Raw genomic sequence first — 23,469 nt, 5'->3', positions numbered from 1 at the left:
CATTGAGGGGATGCTCATATCTGACCTCCTGCCTCTGAGCAGGTCCATGGCTATTTTCTCTGCACTGTTTTGGCTGACTGCATTTAGATGCTAATCCGGCACATTAATTCTGGATAAGACGAGTGAGTAATGTTAAAGCACTTGGAGCTGAATGATTTGTGTGTGCATGCGGGAGTTCTGATGATGATGATGATGGTGGTGATGAAGGGTATCAGGTGGAACCCTGTCTCCTGAGTGAGTATGCTAGTGATGCTTAGACAGTAGATATGCAGGAGACAAAGTTCAAGATTTGCGTGGGCTCTGGCTCTGTCAGTACCAGCGAGCTGCTTCGTAATGCCAGCAGATGCTTTCTGACAATTGGGGTGAGTGGCGGCCCCGCGGACTCCATGATGTGAGAGCACAGCTACCCACAGCAGCCTCAGTGCTATGATGGACAACACATGACATGGAAGTGACAGTGGACTCCAGCTATGGATAGTGTTGCCTCTGGAGTTGTGCATGTGTAACATCCCATGCGTGCAGATGTGCATGGGCAGGCGTTTTCATCATTGTGTGTGTGTATGTGTGTTAAATGTGTGTGTGTGTATGTGTGTTTAATAATTGTGTGTGTGTGTGTGTGTGTGTGTGTGTGTGTGTGTGTGTGTGTGTGTGTGTGTGTGTGTGTGTGTGTGTGTGTGTATGTGTGTGTGTGTGTGTGTTAAATGTGTGTGCATATAGTTTATGTGTTTTAAGTATGCTTGTGGCCGTTTGGCTTGTCGTCCGTTCGTTAAGACGACCAATCATGGCCCTGTGGCCCGTCTGTGTATGTGAGTTCATGGCTTGTTGACTGACAGCCATATGAAAGCAGGGACAGATGTTACCTTGTGACATCTCGCAGCAGATGTGAGTTCTTGTGAGGAATCCCTCCACACATCAGCCAGAGCAGATTGACCAAAATAAATAATGAAATCGTGAGCCAAGGAGGAGTGACAGATGTGGAGAGCTGAGCCCGGCGAGGCCGCTGGTAGCACACGCAACCATGAGTCACGTCGACGTGCACCGACGTGCTTAGGTGTGAGCGTGAAGGGCTCGTCTGCCTCCGCTCGAATGACCGTAAACACAGCGGGCTTGTTTGCTGTTTACCGGCAGAGAGGCTGAGCGTGTTGGGTAGCCTCACAACTCTGCTCTGCTGCTTACAAAGTCATTAAAGGGAGTTTGTGTGTCAGGGAAGACTCACCCAAAGGTGAAAAAAAAAACACTGAATGCTCAATTCACAGAGGCATGGTCTGACTTTGTGAAGAGGGATTGTGTGCAGGGGACTGTGTGTGTGTGTGTGTGTGTGTGTGTGTGTGTGTGTGTGTGTGTGTGTGTGTGTGTTACACACATCAAGGGTTTTTCCTCTGCCTCCAAATGAGTTTGATTATGTGAGGGTGGCTACGGCGGTCTCTTGCTCAGCTGACAGAACAGCGCTGATAATTATGTCGGTCACGGCACGGATCTGACATGTTTTTCCACACAGTATTTAAGCAAACAGCCTTGTAGTGATCCACTCGTCTGTGTACAGCCAACATGCTTTCACCATTATAGGACTATCTTATACATATCTTTATCATGATTCATAAAAAGAACATATGCCTATTGCCCAATTAAATTAATGAATTGAACATAAAGAAATATGAAAAATGTACATATAAAAAAATAAACAGATATAATAAGAATAGACAAAAAATGAAATATGAGGAAAACATGTTTTGGTCAGGCAGTTTTAGTTTCAATGACATGGTATTTAAACCCTGTGATAAATTAAACCAACTGATCAGTGATGCACTCCCCACATCTAAGATTTAGTTACCACTCTGTGTTGTAATCTTGCCTTCCTGCACCTCCAGGACAGCGTGGGAGGCACAGAGACGCATCTAGGCAAAGCCTTTCCCAGTTATTTTTAAGTGGGTGTAATGAGAGCTTGTGAAGCTGTAAATCTGTGCTTAAATTAAATCCACACAATTAAAATCTTTTATTAGACAGAGATAGTGAAGAGTTGTGTCCAAACCCCCTGCACCTTCACACTTACACACGGGTGCCACTGGATTAGGAGGCAGAGCAGCAAAGAGGGGATTTTAGCGCAGGGCTTTAATTAATGGAACACATCTCTTAACCTTGGTTACCCAGCGTGCACTGCAGGAGCCCGGCGTGTCGGGAGATTGCTCCCCGAGCCCCTCCGGCCCGCTGGGGTCAGCCACTGCTGCTCCAGAGGAGTAAAGCAAGTGATGGCAACCTAGAATCCTGCGTGTGGGCTGGCTGTTGCTGAAAAATGGCGCGGAGTGAAGCTATGCTATCCATATCCTCAACGCAATCAGCCCCTCCATCTCTCTATCTCCATATCTACCACTTTCGCCTCATATTCACTCTATGTGGCAAGTGAAGCTATGAGATGAGAATGCCATCCATCAAAAGGCTGGGCATTTCTGTAAAATATTCTTTTACCTCCTCATCTCTCTCTCTCTCTCTCTCTCTCTCTCTCTCTCTCTCTCTCTCTCTCTCTCTCTCTCTCTCTCTCTCTCTCTCTCTCTCTCTCTCTCTCCCTCTTCCTCTCTCTCTGAACTGTTCTCTCTCTTCCTTGAGTAAATGATTCTCTCCTGTATCGTGCATTGAGACTGGCCATGAATCAGGCCGGCACACACGAACGGCGCTAAAGGGATAAAATATGCTGTGCCTTTAGTGCGCTCCGTCGCTCCTTCAGTAGCATTGCTCTCTCTTTCTTCCCCTTCTCAGCCTTTGCAGCCTTGTAGGCATCCTCTAGGCCCAGGAACTCTCCGCTTTCTAGCAACTGCACTCCTCCTTGCCCCCGCCTTGCAGGCTGATATCCGGAACACTGCAGTGGCAAACCTTTCAGCCCTGGTGCCCACCCTGTGGGGTTCCACCCCGCCGCACACCCCGAGGAGGATCCTCCCTGTAGCAGCTCAGACTGCTCCTCATTAGAGCACAATCCGGGCGGCCTTGGGCTCACTCCCACAGACGCCAGCCGCCGTCCCACCGGCCTCATGGGCTCTCGCCGTAAAGACACATGCATCACCTGCAGGAGTTTTAGAGACTGAGAACCTGTACCACCCCCCCCCCCCCCATCCACCCACCACCCCCCCTCATCCACCCACCCGCCCTTTTTCTGGTTGCCTGCAGGAAAACATGAGTGAGCAATTATAAACAAATACTTTTGGAATAAAGTACAACGGAGAGATCTCGCACTCTGAGGGAAATTAGCCCCGCTAATGAGGAATTTCAATGCACCTACGGCTACATGCTGCTACCCGCTGGTGTGATCTTGTCAACATGGTGAGGACTGAGAAGGCGACAGTGACTTGTGTGTGTGTGTGTGTGTGTGTGTGTGTGTGTGTGTGTGTGTGTGTGTGTGTGTGTGTGTGTGTGTGTGTGTGTGTGTGTGTGTGTGTGGTTGGAGGAGGCAGGTTTATTATGCATTGTTATTTGAAGAGAGCCTCTCTATGCCGTCTTCCTGAGAGTGACTAGTCTCTGCAGGCCCTTGCTGATCAACTGCTCCTGGCTGACACTTTGGAATCGATTGTCCAGGACAAGTACTCGGGGGTTTAGCGCACTGGACAGACATATTCCAAATGAGTGATCTTGTCCAGAGAATTTGTGGAGATAAGACCACATAACAACTCATGGCAGTACCTGACCGTTTCTTTCCTGCCATTTTATATCACTCATCCCATTTTTGCTCCGTTCTCAACCCCTTTGTCTTGACAGAATGCATCACAAGATCACACTAGACCACTGGATTCCCCACTCAGAATGAATGAAGGCACCAAGCTTTTTTTTTCAGTTCTAGGTAATCGATTCTCGTGATCTGGACGCCCACACCGGGATTGGCCGGGAAGTGCTGGCACACTTGAATTGGATCATGTCTCTCATTGTCTTCCTCTCCAAACAGACCCTTCCTGTAACTTCTGGTGGGATTGTCAGAGATGGCGGTGACACACTCTTGTGCTGCTACACTCGGCCCTGCAAGCAAGGTTGAGATTTTGATCTAACATCCCAATGATTACCCCTTAAAAGGGATTACTGCCTCAGCCCTGGAGATGCTTTAAGGGCAGAGATGATTTTTTCTGTAGATTGAGAAGAAGATGCCTGATGTTGTCATAGTAATGGATGGAGAGGAAGACAGCAGTGGCACACAGATGGGAGACTAATGATGATGTGGGGGCCGATGAGGAGGACAATAATGATAGTGATTATGGTAATATCCAAGAGCTCACAGTCAGATTCATTTCCTCCTAAAGATATTTCTGAATTTATGTGAACCCAGTTCGAAAAACATCTATTTTTCATCTATCGTGAACCATCGTTTCTTTTTTTTTTTTTTTTTTTGGCTTTTTTTGTAAATCTCCCCTCAAAGCCAGTGGTATCAAATCTCTTATTGCATCAAATTACCATCTTGCTTGTGGACAGAAATTTAGAAATAATCATAGATAAGTGAAAAGGTAGATTACAGCATTCTTGCTCCTTCCATCCGCGCCGGGGATGTTGGGGCGTTTCGTTTTTCTGTGGGCCGGAACCGCATTCTCTGGGCCTTGTGGTCGGGTTCGCACTTTTATGTAAAAATAAAAAAAACCCAGAGCCTTTTAGCTAAAGCTGTATGAAGACTCAGCTGCCTGATGGCAGTGCCTTCAGCTCAGATGGTTTATCGTCTGCACATGCGAACCTCCTTACCTTCTGCCAGCCAGATTAGTGCTTTTATCAATAAGCAGCTTAGTGCTGAAGCATCCTTCAATAATGTGGCCCAGTATCTTCTCTCCTAGTGCTTCAGCCTCTCTCTCTCTGTTCTCTCTCTCTCTCTCTCTCTCTCTCTCTCTCTCTCTCTCTCTCTCTCTCTCTCTCTCTGTTCTCTCTCTCTTTTCTCTCTCTTCTCTCTCTCCCTCTCTCTGTTCTCTCTCTTCTCTCTCTCTGTTCTCTCTGTTCTCTCTGTTCTCTCTTCCTGCTCTCTCTTTTTCTATATACCCGAATTGTTCCCCATTCAAGTATAATGTCTGTTGCACTCCACAAGAACTGTCTGGCAAGGATTTATTTATATTTAAATGTATGCATTCATTTCTGTGTGCACACTGAGAGCAGGTATGGCCACTAGGGGTTTTTAGGTCATGGTAATGAAGTGGTGCATTGTCTCAGTGTGAAGGAAAATCAGCTTTGCGTGATGTAATTGCTTCATCATGGTCCTCGCACGTAAACCGGGAAGCACAATTATTCATTCAGTGTGTTGCCATGGTGAGCAGGGACAGTCGCTCTGTGATTGCTGTGTTGCCGCATCTCATCTGCAAATACCAACGTTATTAAAAATGAAAACGTCATAAATAAAGCAAGCGAGCGATCCGTCCCAGTCAGCCTCGGCCCCACGCCACCATTCGGTTCCATTTCTGACTGGGAAGCCCCAGTAGGCTGCAGGTCTGGTGGTTCTGCAGGATCTCATTAAAGTCTTTGTCATTTGCTCAGGAAAATGTGTATTGGGGTTTTTACGAGGCTGTCAGAGGACACCGTGCTGGTGCTGTCCCTGCAAGTCCCCCCGGGTGGTTTTTACTAAACCCAGCGTCTGGTCTCAGCTCCATGGCCACAAGAAGGTTTTAGCTGCAGGTCAGACAGGGAGAGGAGACACCGTCGAGGAACTCCTCAACCACCTTACCCCATTACAACAGCACAGTACAATCCATTAAGCTCCATTAAGGGAGGAAGCAGACACACCTTTAAGGCCTCGTGCCTGCAGTGTTGTGCCGTTGCACGCACAGATCTGCTTCATTACTCAAAGGCTTCATTCATAAATAATGCAGATTACAAACTACGAAGAGAAAACACTCCACCGCGTACATATGACATGTGTTACTGCACCAGTGAGCCTACATTAGCCTTAGGGCAGAATCTGTGCAAATTGCAAATATGCTCAAGACATTACATGAACTGTGCATTTCATTAGTGGTTAATACTTTGTAGGTCAAACCTAACAAGTTTTTAAATTCGCCGTTGCATTTGTAAATGTCACACGCTACTGAGAACTACACAGTGTTTTGATGTGAGCTGATAAAAATGAATAAATACACAAACACTCTCTGTTCTGACCTGTTTGTATTTCAATCACATATCATGCCCTCTGGAACAAATAAACAAGAAACCAAAGACAAATCGATCTTTTAAAAGTCATCTCAGACGGCCTGCCAGTCAACGGCAGCTCAGAGTCCGTCTCGCCAGCATTGAGATGTCAACACGTGAACTGCAGTCTCCACTTGGCCAGAAGAAGATTCACCACACTAAACGCAAATGAGATCACTCTCCAGTGGAGAAAGCACGTTGCACCCGTGATGCACCAGCAAAATCCTAATTACTCTGTACGTGCCAATGTTTCGACCAGCATCGCATGAGACACTCGTGGACCGAGCAGACGTTAAATATCGGAAGCCCCCAAAAGGTTTCAGGCACTGACGAGGGGTGAGAACATTAATTTCCTCGTGTACCACTTGGGATAATATACCACTTACTGGAGCCCTAAAAAAGAAAACACGCTGAAGTGCTTGTGAAGTACGCTGTTGCATAATTCTCTTCCCTGGCCGCCCCGCTCTGGCTGACATGAAGAGTGATCATTATTTCCCTCTCTATCTTTCCGTTCGCCCCACTGGGGACACAGGATATTAGAATATTTCATGAATATTGAACCTTTCCTTGCTTTTGGGCTGCCGTGAGAAGATGCTCTTTGCTGTTTCATGTTGGCGCCATAAAAGAACACGGCTTCATTTCGTAAGTCTTTAAAAATGGCCTGAGAAAGGGAGACGCCTCTGACAACGCGTGTTGTTCTGATGTGTCGACTTGCGTTAGTTTCAAAGGCACAAGCGTTAAGCCGAATACATTTGAGGGCCAGACGAGAAATGGAGCCTTTGAATGTATTTAGATAAAAAGAAAATGCCCCATGTAATCAGGTTCCAGTAGTGCGTTTTTTTTTCAGCCTGAGACAAAGTTTTTAAAGTTGGAACTTAATGCAGGAGAAGGACAATAACAGAATATGCAACCTTATATTGGTGTTTTTGTGGTGACTGTGGCTATTTATGTGCGCAATATTTTCTCCAGCATTGATTCTGGATGCTTTTCCCCCTGTAAAAATGATCTCATGCATTGGATGACACGGATGAACTTGATCCAGATTCAATATTTTCCGCCATATTGGAATCCCTTGTCTGACAGACAACTGAGAAGCAAGGAGACTGGGAGAGTTTCCCTCCACTCAGGATTCTGTGGATAGGCTGACCAAGACACAACTCCAGATGATTATTTCTGCCTTTTATCTCTGCATTTTAATCCATGACTAAACCCAAAGGTCATGGGGGGGGGGGGGTACTGGACAAAGCTTCAGTGATAATTATCTGTCTAAAAGCACTTGTCTCGATGATGAAACCCAATTAAATTGCTTTTAAAACAAGCAAGAAAATTGGATAAATAATGGGGAGAAGAGATGAGCAGATAACAGGATGGAGAGGGGGAGGGGTGTGGTGGGATGGTGTGGGGGAGGGGTGTGGTGGGATGGTGAGGGGGAGGGGTGTGGTGAGATGGTGTGGGGGAGGGGTGTGGTGGGATGGTGTGGGGGGAGGGGTGTGGTGAGATGGTGTGGGGGGAGGGGTGTGGTGAGATCTGTGGGGGAGGGGTGTGGTGGGATGGTGTGGTGGGAGGGGTGTGGTGGGATGGTGTGGTGGGAGGGGTGTGGTGGGATGGTGTGGGGGAGGGGTGTGGTGGGATGGTGAGGGGGAGGGGTGTGGTGAGATGGTGTGGGGGAGGGGTGTGGTGGGATGGTGTGGGGGGAGGGGTGTGGTGAGATGGTGTGGGGGAGGGGTGTGGTGGGATGGTGTGGGGGGAGGGGTGTGGTGAGATGGTGTGGGGGGAGGGGTGTGGTGAGATCTGTGGGGGAGGGGTGTGGTGGGATGGTGTGGTGGGAGGGGTGTGGTGGGATGGTGTGGTGGGAGGGGTGTGGGGGATGGTGTGGTGGGAGGGGTGTGGTGAGATCTGTGGGGGAGGGGTGTGGTGGGATGGTGTGGGAGAGGGGTGTGGTGAGATGTGTGGGGGAGGGGTGTAGTGAGATGGTGTGGGGGAGGGGTGTGGTGAGATGTGTGGGGGAGGGGTGTTGTGGGATGGTGTGGTGAGATGGTGTGGGGGAGAGGTGTGGTGAGATGGTGTGGGGGGAGGGGTGTGGTGAGATGGTGTGGGGGAGGGGTGTGGTGGGATGGTGTGGTGGGAGGGGTGTGGTGAGATGTGTGGGGGAGGGGTGTGGTGAGATGGTGTGGGGGAGGGGTGTAGTGAGATGGTGTGGGGGAGGGGTGTGGTGAGATGGTGTGGGGGAGGGGTGTGGGCAGACACAGTAGATGTAGATGTAATTTTTATTTTTTTAACCTCGAGTTATGAATTTTACTCAAGAATTTCTCCAATTCTCCCCACAAAGGGAATCATGGGTCCAGAGGGCTCTGCAGCTTAGCCAACCATGTCAGCTACCTCCATGGAAATTACACAAACATTCAATCTGCTCACTTTATGATTATATATTGCACTAATATACAGTCTAATATTGGAGCTAATATAAGCTGGATAAATAATTGATGGTAATAACACATCATTATCAGTGTTATGTGTACGAGTGTTATCATGATGAGAACCGGATGTGCTGTTCAGGACTGGGTTACATGCTTTGCAGTTTGCTCATTATTCATTATGTGGTTGGATACGCAGAAGAATTCAGGTTAATTATCTAGCTGAAGAACACACAATGTTGTCCTCAGCTGGGCATTGAACCTCTGACCCGCAAATCACCTGCTGCCACTTTCCAAGGTCACCGCAAAGAATGTGGTGAGATCTACCACGTGAGTTTGAGAGATGGAGGGAGAGGTGGAGAGACTGAAGGGAGATCGAGGTTTGTGAGAGCGGGGTGAGACTGAGAGGGAGCGCTCACCGCAGGAGACATTTCTGCCGTTCTTTACACACTGTTGCTCGTGGTGGACACAGGGCCAGATGAGTTTGTCCAATTCTGCCTGAGATGCATTCACGAGTGATACTTCAGCCTCCACCTGCTACGGCAACACCATCACCTGCATCCTGCCCACCAGATAGAGGAGAGAGAGAAAGATAGAATGAGATGAGATGAGAGATTGAGAGAGTGAGAGTGTGTGGAGAGAGACACAGAGAGAGACAGTTTCCTGTCTTCTCCTTTTCTCTTCACGTCTCTGGCCTGCCACTCCCTCCTACCTTTGCAGACAGAAACTGCAGAAGCAGTCGCACAGCGCTGTACCTGTCATAACATTGTCTTTCGTTTCTTAGACAAACAAAACCATTTATCTTTTCACATGTAGTCTGAGAGGACAGAACGAACATCACATCCACACATCAGTGGATCCAGCCAGGAGTCCTTATCAGGGGTGGTGCTGAGTGGTTCAGGTGGAGAAACTGTTCCCCATTGGTCTAGTGTCCACTCTGGGCCGGAGAGGGTCTCAGGTAATTAAGAGCGAGAAGCCCGCTGGTCGGACAGGTGACACAGGACCTGTTGTCTCCATCTTTGCTCCACTAGCAGTTCTCTAGATGTCCCTCACTCCCTCTGCCTGTGTGAGCGCACTCCTCTTTCTCCCATTTCTCCTGCTCGTCTCTTCTTGCGTTTCTCACAGCCCAGCGTGAGCAAAGGAAGAGCCTTGGGCGAGGTCTCGATCTCCGTGTGACATCCTCACCAGGCGCTTAATCCGGAAATTAAGTCTGCGCTGGCTTTCGCCCGACATCGCAGATACAAACTTGAAATGGTGCGTCTATCTGCATGTGCACCGGCTGCCCAGGGGACCATCACAGCTGCTATTATTTTTCAATATAGTGGTCACAGTCCAGTGGTAGTGCAGTGGAAGAAATGTCTGTTTTTTGAGGGTCGAAGACAGGAAGAGGAGTGGTGAAGGAGCCGTGTGTGAAGGGTGAATTTTTTTTGGATCTGTGATTACTGGTGGGGTTTAATGATCGTCCTGTTCCTTTAATAGACTTTCTTTGCTTGAGTGTTGAAATGAGATGCCAAGCAGGGGAGACAATTAATTGCTTGGCTACCTCCGCTGTTCTCTCTCTCTTTCAATCTCTATCTCTCTCTCTCTCTCTCTCTCTCTCTCTCTCTCTTTCAATCTCTTGTTCTGCTGCTCTCTTTCAATCTCTCGTTCTGTCTCTCTCCTTCCATCTTTCTTTGTCTTTCCTTCTCTCTTCACTCTCTCTCCCCCTCTTCACTTGCTGTTTCTTTCTGTCTTCTCCCCTGCTCTCTCTCTCTCCCTCTTCACTTGTTCTTTCTGTCTTCTCCCCTGCTCTCTCTCTTTCTCTCTCTCTCTCTCTCTCTCTCTCTCTCTCTCTCCCTCTTCACTTGCTGTTTCTGTCTGTCTTCTCCCCTGCTCTCTCTCTCTCTCTCTCTCTCTCTCTCTCTCTCTCTCTCTCTCTCTCTCTTCACTTGCTGTTTCTCTCTCTCTCTCTCGCTCTCTCTCTCCCTCTTCACTTGCTGTTTCTTTCTGTGTCTTCTCCCCTGCTCTCTCTCTCTCTCTCTCTCCTCTCTCTTTCTGTCTTTCTGGTTTTGAAGCCAGGCTCTGCAGACTGATAAGGGAGGTGAACAGCGCAGCTGTCCGGCTTCTCTGCAGGTCTGTCTGTCTCTCCCTCTCAGAGTTTGCGGCTATGCTAATGCTTTAGTGCGCTCTGTCAAACCCTCGGCACAATCTCACACCCCCAGCCACTCACGGCGCTCCTCACAGCCCCAGCTGACCGCTGTAGCCGTGTTACCACGTTAACGATCCAGTGCCCGAATCAACACACAGTTCAGCGGTACCGCGTGAAAGAGCAATTAATGTTGAATGGCTCCTTACATCAGAGAGAATTGAGAATAATATTGACTGTTTTCCTCAGGGAAGACAGAAAGTAATCAGCAATAGCTTCGTGGAATCCAGGGTCTAATCAGAGAGCTCTTGGAAGTGGAGTGCTTAAACCCTGAGAAGACGGCCAATACAGCGTACGTTTATAAATGCCCACTGAACCTTTGTCCTTAAAATCTTTGTCCTGTCATTCAGAATTCAGAATTAGATCAGTTAATTTCCTTTATAGTTACAGAAGAAGGCTTTGAATAGAGTTGTTTTCTTGATTTACACTTGTTTTAAACGTACATTTATGCAAATATACCAGATTTTCAAAAAATGTGTCTCTTAACAGACTCTTAAACTTGGCAGGATAGAATTTACTTTAGTCATAAAATACCGGATTATTTAGTTTTCTCAACTTTTGAGAATTTTTGAATTTTTATGTTTGTGCAGCACAGGGTGCACAGCCTGGGGCCAAAGACCCTTATGATCCCCCAGTGAATTCCTTCCAGCCAATAAGTGGATTGTTTCTGTAAATCTCAGGTTTGGTTAAACAACGAGGCCACAGATGTAGAGCCAAAGCATGTATGTGGGTGTTATGTGGTCCTGGCCCTTTGGACTTTGTAGGCACCTCTGAATAATAATTTGCACATCTTTGACAAGTACGTGCAGTTCTACAATGTCTGGTGGTAAACTAGTGGTAAAACTGGGTGGTGAAGCATAATTGTTAGGTAGGAGAAACAATGTCATGTTCTATTTCTGATTCCTGCCTGAAAATATCAAACTAGAGAGAGTAGACTTACATTTCTGTGGCACCAGAATAGAAAGTGATGTGTTTTCACCTGCTCTTTACCACTTGTTGCTCAGGGTTTGCTCTCTGAATATGCAATCTTGCCCTCCTTTAGCATTAGTTTAGTTTTATTACGTGTAGTGAACGCATTTGGAAACTTTGGTGGTTTTTTTCTTCCTCTTGTCCTGGTAAATGTTCTGAGGAAGAAAAAAGAAAAAAAGATTGCAGGAACTGCAGGATTTTGCCCAGGGACGGATTGCCTCTGATTAGCAGCCATATGAAATGTCAGCTGGGATTTGACAAGTATTATATGAAGCAGGCAATCCCCACCGGAGATTTCTCCTGAGCCGAAACATATTGTCTGCTATTGTGAACTGCAGAGAGCTGTGCCCTATTGCACGACCCATGTCATTGTCTGATAAAGGTAATTATGGGCCGCAGAGCTGATGCTGGTGTTTTGGCTGGGTTGGTCTCCCATGCAGGCTGGGTTTGTGCTGGCGGTGGTGAAAGACAACAGACGCGGTCCTCCCGTACTGTTCGTCTGTATCAGAACCGTGGCAGTGTGTGTCGTCCTAGTGGTGAACTGGAAGGAGATTTGGACTGAATGAAATGTGTCCTGCATTCCAGTATTACCACAGCCACACAAGCAGAGGCTCGTGTGTGCTCGTTTCTGTTATACCACCAGCGGGGCAGCACACGCGGGTCTTGTGGGGTCCTGTGGGGTCCTGTGGGGGTCCTGCAGGGGTCTATCAGCCCGTTCATCCTCTCCGCGTAGCCTTGGCGACCCAGCTGGGCTGTGCGCAGAGCACGAGCTGCTTCCATCCCGTGTTTCGCCGCTGCCGCGGCGACACAGCTGGGGACCAAATCAGCCCGCTCGGGCCCGCCGCTGCATTCTGCCGTTGCCATGGCAGCACAGCTGGACGAGCGGGGCATGTGCGTGAGCCGCAGTGGCCCACATAGACGGCGCCGACGCAACACAGCTTGAGCGTCCCTGAGTGGTGCAGGCGCTCGGGCTAAAATCAACCGTGACTCAGAGCGTCACACACAAACACGGCATTTGAAATTAATTCAGACTTGCCCTCTTAATCTGCCCTCACTTCAAAACACGGTTCTGTGGGAAAGAGAAACATGAATGAAAGGAAAAGGGGGGGAAAACCCTGCTCTCTCTGCTGTGTGTCCATTTATTTATTTATTCATCCATTTCTAAACTACTGCCCTTGTAAAGAATTATTTCCAGGATTTATTGAAGAGTTTTGATGCCAAATGACTAAATTTTGATTCGCCTCAGTGCCCCCCCACACAACCCCCCGCACGTCTCTTGCCGTAACCTTCAACCATCATTCATTTCTCCATGCCTGAGAACAAACCTCCCCTGAGCCCCAACCAGCGCTTATCTCTCAATACAGTTTCAGTGGATGGTTCGCTGATGAACCAAAAAATGATCTGAAATGGCCTGTGGGTGGATGAGGTTGTGCGCTGAGCCTCGGGCCTCCTGCGTGTGTCTGAGTCTAATGTAAAGGTGTGAGAGCTGCTCCTCTGAGATCATTTGTGTTCATATAAACAAAGAGAGTTAATATGATGAAAGGTATCGTTTCCTTTAAAGCTGCATGTGTGTTATTTGCGAGTTTCTGTCCTGCTGTGTTTTTTTTTTGTTTCCCCTGATTTGTCTCATCAGGACTCCGTGTGGGTTGCCAGACACTGTCTTTAATTCCCCCACTCTACACATCGGAAGGAACTTCGGCTTTTGATCTTAGTTCAGCAGGCACTTTTCAAAGCCAGCATACTTGATCATAGATCTGTGTGCATCTAATAAGGCCTGCATCTTTAGTCATGGCTGCATACGCGTTTGATAATGCCTGGGAGGGGAGATGGATGCCACCCCATAGTTTGATAAAGGTTGTGCCTCAGAGCCTCTGTGTTGCGTAACTCCGCCCCTCTCTGGGTGCGGTGAAGCCTATGTGAATCTGATCACAGTTCAGTGCCCACTGTTCCATTATAGCCTGCTGTGTGCCCACACTGCCGGCTTGAGGCTTCCTGTAGCTCTGCATCTCTACGTACTGCCAGACCCCCTCTGGGCTGGAGAGTGGAGACCCCCTCTGGGCTGTAGTGTGGAGAGACCCCTCTACAGGGTGTGCTTCTCCACCACGCTCACCGATTCAGAAACAATTGCCCATTGGGGTCCTGATGACTTGAAAATAATTCTATTATTCTCCTTGATTTCCCTGATAGCAGTGCTTAGTTGTTGGCAACGCTTAATGCTTAGAAATGAGTAAGTGGAGGACACGGCAACAGAATAAATATAATGTCCCTTATAACGGTGCCAGATCGCAGAGATTCACATGTGCAAATAGTCTGCAGGGGGAAATATGAAGGAGAGAATAAAGAAACAGGCGGAGGATTCGATGAGTATCTCTGGGTTCAGAGTCAAGTTAATGTTCAGAGCTTCAGGATTATATTAACATCCAGCAGTTCAGTGTTATAGTACTTTCACCTCCGGTCATGTTCTTCATGACAATCTTTTAATTAGAACATAGTTTGGATGCTGTTGCTGTCTGTCAATATGGATGCCGAAATCGTAATTCCCAGCACGCGTGCAGACTCTGTATGTAAGAGTGCGTAGGAAAGTGATGTAGTGTATCATTTATAGTTTTGAGGGTTTGAGAACGAAGCACCCAGGAAGGGGGGGGGTACAGAGAACCTGACTGAGGTTGAGCCAACAAAGAGAGAGTGAGAGGAAGAGTGAGAGAGTGGGGGAGTGTGAGAGTATGAGTGGGAAAAAGAGAGAGAGAGAGAGTATGAGTGAGAGAGAGAGAGAGTATGAGAGCGATAGAGAGTACTCGTGAGGGAGTGAGAGAGAGAGAGTACTCGTGAGAGAGCACACTGTGGGTCAGCAGTCAGGGGGTTGGGGGTTAAAATAAAAGGGGATAAGTCACACTGAGTGAAGAAACAGGGGTGCCTCCTGGGCCATTGAGGCAGCCCAGGTTGCTAGGAGACAGAGGGATGAGAGGAGATGTGCTCGGAGCACAGAGAGTGTGCCAATCTGAAGACAGGCAGCTCGGTGCCAGTGCAGACTGCAGCCATTGTGGAGGTAGCAGGCTGAAGAAGACAGGAGATGTGCTGGAGTGGGAGATCGCGTGGGGATGGGAGCACAGCAGCAGGGTCACGGTGGTCCGCACTGGCTGGGAGGTTCTCCCATCATCTCCTCATCCCCTCACCTCCTCATCCTCTCATCTCCTCATCCACTGGTTCACGCACTTGTGTAGTGTCAGAAAGAAGGAATCGTTACACACGGGGCCAGCCCTGCGGATGCATAATTTATAAGGGAGATGTATCGGTAATTGGCAGGGTTTAAATGTTGCAAGCTGAGGTAATTGAACAGCTCTCTCACTAATGGAAGCGTGTCAGACATGGGCTTCCTCCAGACAGACAGTGAGTGACAGACACACTTTTTCCTCAGGCCAAGACAGACGAAGAGATGGGGGCAGCATAACAGAAGACAGAGTTAGAGAGAGAGAAAGGGACAGGTAAGAGAAAGAGAAGTGAGAGGGGAACAGAAAGACAGAAGCGAAAGAAAGGCTGTCATTCTTGATCTGGGGTTTCTGCTGAGATGAAGATGTAGTGATGGGAAGGCAGGGATAGGCCAGGACTCCGCCCACAGGACATCCTCAGGACTCCGCCCACAGGACATGATCTCCGCATCATCTCCGCATTTGGCTGTAGCTCCTGGTGTTGATCAGTTCTCAGATAGGCCTAGAACTAACCACGACACTCCCAGCTCATCCTCCATTAGAACCTGCCCACGTTTCACCCAAACATGTGAAGAATCAACCCCAATTCCTCACATACTAGTTGATAACCCGCCCCTTTTTCTGAACAGACTGAGAAACCTGCCCCTTTTTCCTCAACACACTGAGAAACCCGCCCCTTTTTCCTCAACACACTGAGAAACCCGCCCCTTTTTTCCTCAACACACTGAGAAACCCGCCCCTTTTTTCCTCAACACACTGAGAAACCCGCCCCTTTTTTCCTCAACACACTGAGAAACCCGCCCCTTTTTCCTCAACACACTGAGAAGCCCGCCCCTTTTCTGAACACACTGAAAACCCGCCCCTTTTTTCCTCAACACACTGAGAAACCCGCCCCTTTTTCCTCAACACACTGAGAAGCCCGCCCCTTTTCTGAACACACTGAAAACCCGCCCCTTTTTTCCTCAACACACTGAGAAACCCGCCCCTTTTTTTCCTCAACACACTGAGAAACCCGCCCCTTTTTCCTCAACACACTGAGAAACCCGCCCCTTTTCTGAAGAGGGCCAGAAACTGTCCCCCATCCCTTTGGGAAAGTGGAACCCTTCTGTAAGCAGAGCTTGTGGTAGAGAAAATGGCCTCGACTTCACACACTGCAGGCTGTTACAAGAAACAATCTGTAGCAGTATTATGGTGAAGGGACTCCCTTCAGCAGGGACTCTGGGTGTGGGTGGAGGTGGTGGAGGAAGAAGGATGTAGAGGGAGTGTGAGAATGAAAGAGACGGAGGCAGAGCGAATAACAGAGGAGTGTGTAGGCAGGAAGCTTGCATCCTGCTTGAATGAGTGAAGTGAACTGAACACATAGCTGAGTTGAGTCATTTCTGGAGCCAAGAACAGCCCCCACCCTGCCAGTAACCCCCACCCACACCACCCCGCATCACTGCTGGACAGCACCAGCAGCCCTCATAAATAACACAGGATGGGGGAGGTGCTCCCTCATGGCCCCGCCCCTGTGCGAGTCACAAGAGTCCCTCAGGCTTCCTTACGTAACTGACGGTGCAGGAAGGAGGAGGTGGAGGATGGAGCTGCCACTGAGGCCTCCGTCCTGCGGAGGGTCCCGGAGAGGGCCGCAAAGCTCCAGCAGCTCGCACGCACGTTCACACGCACGCACGCACGCTCGCACACACGCACGCACGTCTCACAGACATGGAGCAGCTCGCAGGACAGAGCTCACGTCCTGCTCCTCAGCATCAAACTGAGATTTACATTTTTTAAGAATTCCCTTTTCATTTCCTGATGTTGCAGCACCGCCAATGATCTCCGAGGTTTAGGAAAGCCAAGCAGAGCACACTGAAGGCCTGAAGGACCTTTTTGAGTTTTTTTTAATCTCTGCTCTATTTCTTGTCTGCTGTCTCCTGGGACCCCCCATGGACGCATATCAAAATGCCAATAAAATGCCAGTGGAGAAACGGATGCATTGTTCACCAGGCCGCTGTGCGGGTGTGCCCGCGGCTGAGTGACGGGGGGGGGGGTGTGGGGGGGGATTCCACTAGCGTAGAGAGCTCCATCATTATCTGCCCCACCTGTAAATGCCACTGCCTTGCACCCCTTATCTGCCCTCTCATCAAACTCCAGCATGCAAATTCATGCTGAAAGCTGAACGGTTCAGCTCCAGAGGAAACATCATCTTTCCAGTTTCAAACCTCTACCTTTGGCTGTCGTTTATACAATGCGTCTGCATGATAGAGAGATAAAGAAAGACACAGGGAGACAGAGAGATGGAGAGAAAGACGAGAGAATGAGAGACAAAGAGAGAAAGAGGGAGAGAAGTACTCAGAGAGAGAAAAATGGAGGGGAAGAAAACAAGAGCTCTCTATATTTGGTGAGCTGGATCAGAGCAGAGTCATGTTTGCTGCCACCAGTACCGTCTCTCTGATTTGATTTAAGTTCAATATATTATTTATAACTTGACAAGTTAATATGGGGCTCTTTGATAGGAGTTCTGGCAGTGCATAAGGGGAAGTGGCTTGTCTTGTGTGTGTTTGGTGTGTTTTTCGGGAGGAACAGGTGGGGTGGGTTTGGTGTCAGGGAGAAACTGATAAAAGCGTGTGTGGAAATGTCACCCGGCTGTCACAGGTGAGCGTGACGGGCCTGCAAACATTTGACATCTTTGACAGCGATCAGACAGGCCAGCAAAACAAGGTGGGAATTAAATCAAGCCACTTGTTCAGAAATCTTGGCTGTATGGCAGTGTGGGCTGCAATGGGCGGTATGTACACAAACGTAAACATTCCTATGCGCACGTATAAGTGCAGTCATGTGCATGCACACACACACACACACACGCGCATGCGCACACACACACATGCACACACACAGGTGCGCACACACACACACACATATGCACACACAGACACGCACATGCATGCGCACACACACATACAAACACACATGCGCACACATACACACATACACACACAAATGCTCAGTCATGCTCAAACACATACATACACAAACACACACACACTCACAAATGCTCAGTAATGCATGCGTACGCAGAGATGCACACACACACACACACACGCACACACACATGTGCGCATCTAGGAAGAACACCTTGAGTCAGCTCAGTACATCCTAAATAGGGCCGGTGAGATTCACTAGGCTCCCTTCCTATCCCCATAAAGATACAGTGGCAGACCAAATGACTGCGGAGATTTATGGAGAATACCAGCAACCATAGCTCAGCTAAATTGGTCCGTGTTGTTGGGTGGAGCACCAAAGCGCTGCTGTCACCCAGACTGAGCGTGGTGCACATGGAGGCCTCATTAATCTGCAGTTTAGAGGTGTGTTAGTGGACGCCTTCGCACTGGGAGACACGTGTGTGTGTACCGCCGTCGCACTGGGAGACACGTGTGTGTGTACCCTGCGCAGAAAGACGCTGCCTCAGCCCTGACGGATGGGGATAAAGATAAAGGCCTAGGTTCACGTCTGTTCCAGACACCGCAGAAGCACGGGGGGCCGGGCGTCTCGCCGGGCGTCTCGCAGACCCGCCCCAGAGAGATCGTGCCTCCATTTACTCTCAACAACAACCTCCTCCACGACAGCAAGCAGAGGCTCCACGTAATAGTCCGTCTCGGGTCCTCCACGCGGAGGCGGAGCCCAAGGCCACCACAGTCCTCACAAACACGGGAAATCCATCTGTTAAGTGTCATGTGGGCGAGGCTGGGGAGCTCCTGCTTTAAGCTAATGAAATGTCCCCCACTGCAGAAGACAGGCCAAAAGAGAGCGGGAAAAAAAAACGTAGCACCCGTGTCTGTTCTTACAGCCAAACACTCTATTTCACGGATTACCTGCTCACTGCGAAAATGATCAAGTAATTGAAGATAACACCTTTTCTGCCTCCAGATAGTACCATGTCAGAGCTAATATCAAGTTCACATAATAATTGGGTCTGTGATTGTCAAAGCACATTTAGGGACATCGCAGATTCGTGGGATTCGTTTCTAATGCGTGTAGGGGATGCGGGGGCAGACGGACACTCAGGTGAGCAAGTCCTTTATTCCCGCATTTGAAGTGGAGAAGAGCTCCTAGACACTGATGGTCTGTGAAGGCAGCGGTCCCGGCCCGGTCCTCGACTCTTGGGTGGCTGTTGCATCAAAGCAGTCCCCGTAGCTCACGCGCCGGACCGCGCGGATAAAGGACTCTGCTTTTAATCCCACCACGCATCGCACGGGAAGAAAGGCGGCGTTGCGAGAGCGAAAGGGGAGGAGGGAGGACACCGCTCAGGGTTTAACATGAAAAAGGAGGCGGCATTGTCAGGAGCCGCGTGTATCGGTGTTAATTACGGCGGGGGTTTTATTCAGCCGATGGACTAATTAATGTCTGTTTTTGAGGGGTGATTCTAATGGGCCACCTGGTCATTTTGTTTCTGCGTCACGGTCCTTTGAGACTCAAAGTGCTAATAAAGAATACTCCAAAACGACCTCACTCGGACGGCCGGTATAAATAAATAAACAATTGCGGAAATAAATAAACAGAACACAAACCTCTCTCCCTGGAATCATACATATGCATGCTTTAGCTCTGTCTCAGAAATATGACAAGGAACGTTTAGGAGCAGCTGGTTATGGGTCTGTGTGTCCAGGAGAGATCGCAGCACTAACGTGAAGCAGCTACAGGATGAGGCTGAAACGTGGAGCAGCGTGCGGCAGTGTCACGCCCACGAGACTGAAGTCTGTCACCATTTACTGCCTATTGTCTTATTGACTTCTCCCGCTGCAGTTTACCCCTGACAGGTTACGGTGCCGATTCCTCCCAGACATGACATTACACAAGCTCACAAAAGCAGAGGTAATATATAAGTGAATTTTCTTTGGCAGTGTGTTCTGTAAGCACCCAGACACACTTCACAAAGAATGAAGCAAAAGGAGAGAGAGAGAAAGAGAGAGAGAGAGAGAGAGAAACGCAGCCTGTCAGAAGCATGTCTGTCTGAGCTCCTGCAATCCAGGAACTAATACTGTTTGATGTATTAACCATGAGGGTGGAGGAAGTATGTGTTTGTGGTTGTGTGTGTGTGTGTGTGTGTGTGTGTGTGTGTGTGTGTGTGTGTGTGTGTGTGTGTGTGTGTGTGTGTGTATCTGTCTGTGTCTGCACGAACATATGTGTGTCTGTGTTTAAAAAAGAAAATGTGGGACCAAATGTATGTTTGTGCATTTCCTAGTATTTGGAGGTCAGTACTAGGGAGAGAAATCTCATTGATGGTGTTGTCATGGTGATTTGAGAGACTGGGCGGAGTCTGGGTGCATCTTCTATCAGTGTCCCATTTTGGTCCCAATGAGTAAACACTTCACTTTGTTCACTGAGATATGAACAGGGCTCAGCCACATGTGAACCATGCATAATGAGAAAGGTGTGTGTGTGTGTGTGTGTGTGTGTGTGTGTGTGTGTGTGTGTGTGTGTGTGTGTGTGTGTGTGTGTGTGTGTGTGTTTATGCATGCATGTGTGTTTGTGTTTTTCAGAAATGACAGTTATTACTAAAAAGGGTGTAATGATTTCTGATGTACATTGTCACTCTGTTTGTCTCAGTCTGTAGATGTATAATTCACCACAGTTATGCACTTTTAAAATATTTTCATTACTGTCAAATTAATGAAAATCAGATTTTTCTTAATTCAGGCCATCAGAGTGACAACCTCAGCTCCTGTGATACCCGTTACACATGAGCTTTAGATGGGATTGACCTCAAAGCAGTGGTCTCAGCTTTTATAAACCGTGCTATTAGTTTGTGTGTGTGTGTGTGTGTGTGTGTGTGTGTGTGTGTGTGTGTGTGTGCGTGTGTGTGTGTGTGTGTGTGTGTGTGTGTGTGTGTGTGTGTGTGTGTGTGTGTGTGTGTGTGTGCGTGTGTGTGTGGATGCCCTAATGTTCATATAAGAGTAGACATTTCTCACTAATTGTTTAATCCTGTATCACATTTGGTTTCCCTGTATCTGTGAACTTCTGAGTTCTTTATCATTCAGCCATATAATAATTGCATTCAGGTGTTTTCACTGCCTTTTCACTGCTGGTGCTTATTAGCAAAGCACAAAAAGTGATGTTATTTATTTAGCATGTACAACACACATGAATCATTATCATTAAATCATGTCATGATGTAAACTTGACTAATTTTCATCTGCAGTCCCTGGACAGGTTGATGGTAACAAAGATCTCACCACTGCACTGTAGATCGTGCAGATGCCCCTTAGGTGATGTGATTTTCTGTCCTACTGCAGCTCTGCACAAATTGTTAATCTTTTGTGTCCAGTTCTTTTTTTAAAGCAAGATGGAGGTTTTTCCTGAACACGTGAGTGTGTGGGCAGCGGCTCCTACGTGTGGCTGGAACGTGATGCACTGTGTGTGTGTGGTGCGGTTTGGTCACTAATGAGGTCCCAGGGGCGTCCAGGCCGTGGTGGGGGTCCTCAGTCCGAGCGCCTCCGTCTCAGGCTGCACCTGATCTGGACGGGCCGAGGAGGTTTCGGATGCCGCTAATGGCTCCCACTCCGGCTCCAGCCTCCACGGGCTCCCAGAACTCCTGCCAGAGGCCCAATAGCTAACGGGCGGCATCCATCCTGTATCCTGATTAGCCCACTGACCTATAAACAGGCCGTTCCACTGCAAATGGCCCCAACCTGTCATCCCAGAACCAATAGCGGGCCGGAATGTATACCGGGGATTCCACTCGGCCAATAGCAGCGGCGTGTTCTTGGTCAGTGGCAGGGCTTGGCCAGTCAGTTTATAGTTGCCCATGCGGGAACTGCTCGCTGCTGCAGGGCTGACTGATTCATTCTTCTGATTTTCAGATGACACTTTGGGCATCTCCCAGGCCTGTTAGTCAGAGCCACAGAGACGTCTCTGTGTGTGTGTGTGTGTGTGTGTGTGTGTGTGTGTGTGTGTGTGTGTGTGTGTGTGTGTGTGTGTGTGTGTGTGTGATCATGATCATGTTTCAACCTGGTCTGCCTCTAAAGAAGGTTTCAGAAAGCGTGGCGTTTGTTGCTGCAGGGGGGAGGGGGGGTTTGAGGGAAATGTTTAAACCAATCAGTGTCTTTAATTGCAGACCCAAGCACTGAGGGGCCAGTAAATGCTGTGTGCTTCAGTGCCCATGTGATGAGATTTTGCAGCCATGTTAGTCTGAAGAATGCTTGCTGGTGTCAAAAGCACTTAGCTCAGAACTGAGCTTTTACAGCCGCTGCTGACTACAGGAGGATAATTGTATCCTCTCTCAGCACGATATGTTGGAGAACCAAGACTTTTGTGTTTCGTTTCAAAATAAATCAAAAGGAGGGACGGGGAAGCACAAGAGAGGAGAAGTAAAAAATGAACTGGGCGTGGAGGAGAAACCGGGCCCTGATGAGAGGAGTGGAGGAGATGGAAGAGTGGTGGTGATGGAAGAGATGGAGGAGATGGAAGAGATGGAGGAGATGGAGGAAGGAAGGAGGTGGAGGAGATGGAAGAGATGGAAGAGATGGAAGAGATGGAGGAGATGGAGGAGTGGTGGTGATGGAAGAGATGGAGGAGATGGAAGAGATGGAGAGATGGAGGAAGGAAGGAGGTGGAGGAGATGGAAGAGATGGAAGAGTGGAGGAGTGGTGGTGATGGAAGAGATGGAGGAGATTGAGTAGGTGGAGGAGTGGTTCTGATGGAGGAGGGAAGGAGGTGGAGGGGATGGAGGAGTGGAGGAGATGGAGTAGATGGAGGAGATGGAGATAGAGGAGTGGTGGTGATGGAGGAGATGGAGATGATGGAGGAGGGAAGGAGTGGAGGAGTGTTGGAGGCTGCCTTGACTTAAACCATTATTACACCACAGTAAGCACAGACAGTCCCTCTTTCCAGCACACACACACACACACACACACACACACGCATGAATGCGTAATCACAAACTCCTCGACCCTACACGCATTCCCACTTAATTGGAAGTGTTGGATCAATGCTTCCTGATTACTGGGTTCCATGAGAAGGTTTCAGGCTTACGGCTGCACCTTCTATCCACTTCAATTGCTTTTCTTGGGTTGTACGATGATAATCGGTAACTCGTTGTTATTTACTGATAATTACTGAACATTGGCGTCTCAGTGTGACTGGTGTTACGTGGAGATCTTTAGCATCGATGATGAGACTGCACCCTGTATCGCCAGTTAAACTTCATTGTTCGGTTTGTCAAATCGTCCACAGTTGTATTGACACGCACATCCACACTAATATCGTGCAGAGGGAAAGATCAACATCTGAAGCCCATAGTTTCTATTTTGCGAGGTCATTGATAGACTTGGTCATTGATAGGTGCAAGGGCGCACGGCGGCTGGCCGTGTGGCTCCTCCCACAGGCTCCTCCAACAGGCTCCTCCCACAGGCTCCTTCAACAGGCTCCTCCCACAGGCCTTTGATCTGCCCGAGCCTGGAGCGGCTGCTCCTGGGCGCGAGGAAGAAAGGCAGCGAAGACGAGTTTGACTCGCCTCCGATCAAATGGGCCCTGGCGCTGGCACTGGCGCTGGTGCTGCTCCCCCTTCTCTCTATTCTCGGGCCGTCTT

At 48.7% G+C, this 23,469-nt stretch overlaps 1 protein-coding gene across 1 annotated transcript in view; it reads left to right on the top strand.

Moving 5' to 3' along the window:
- pcdh1a (protocadherin 1a) overlaps positions 1–23,469 on the top strand; it is a 60,054-nt gene that overhangs the window by 10,346 nt on the left and 26,239 nt on the right. The window lies entirely within an intron of this gene.

This window comes from Brachyhypopomus gauderio, chromosome 10 (assembly GCF_052324685.1).
Source record: "Brachyhypopomus gauderio isolate BG-103 chromosome 10, BGAUD_0.2, whole genome shotgun sequence".
NCBI lineage: Eukaryota > Metazoa > Chordata > Actinopteri > Gymnotiformes > Hypopomidae > Brachyhypopomus > Brachyhypopomus gauderio.
The sequence above is the reverse complement of the archived record's forward strand: the minus strand, read 5'-3'. Positions and strand labels throughout refer to the sequence as shown.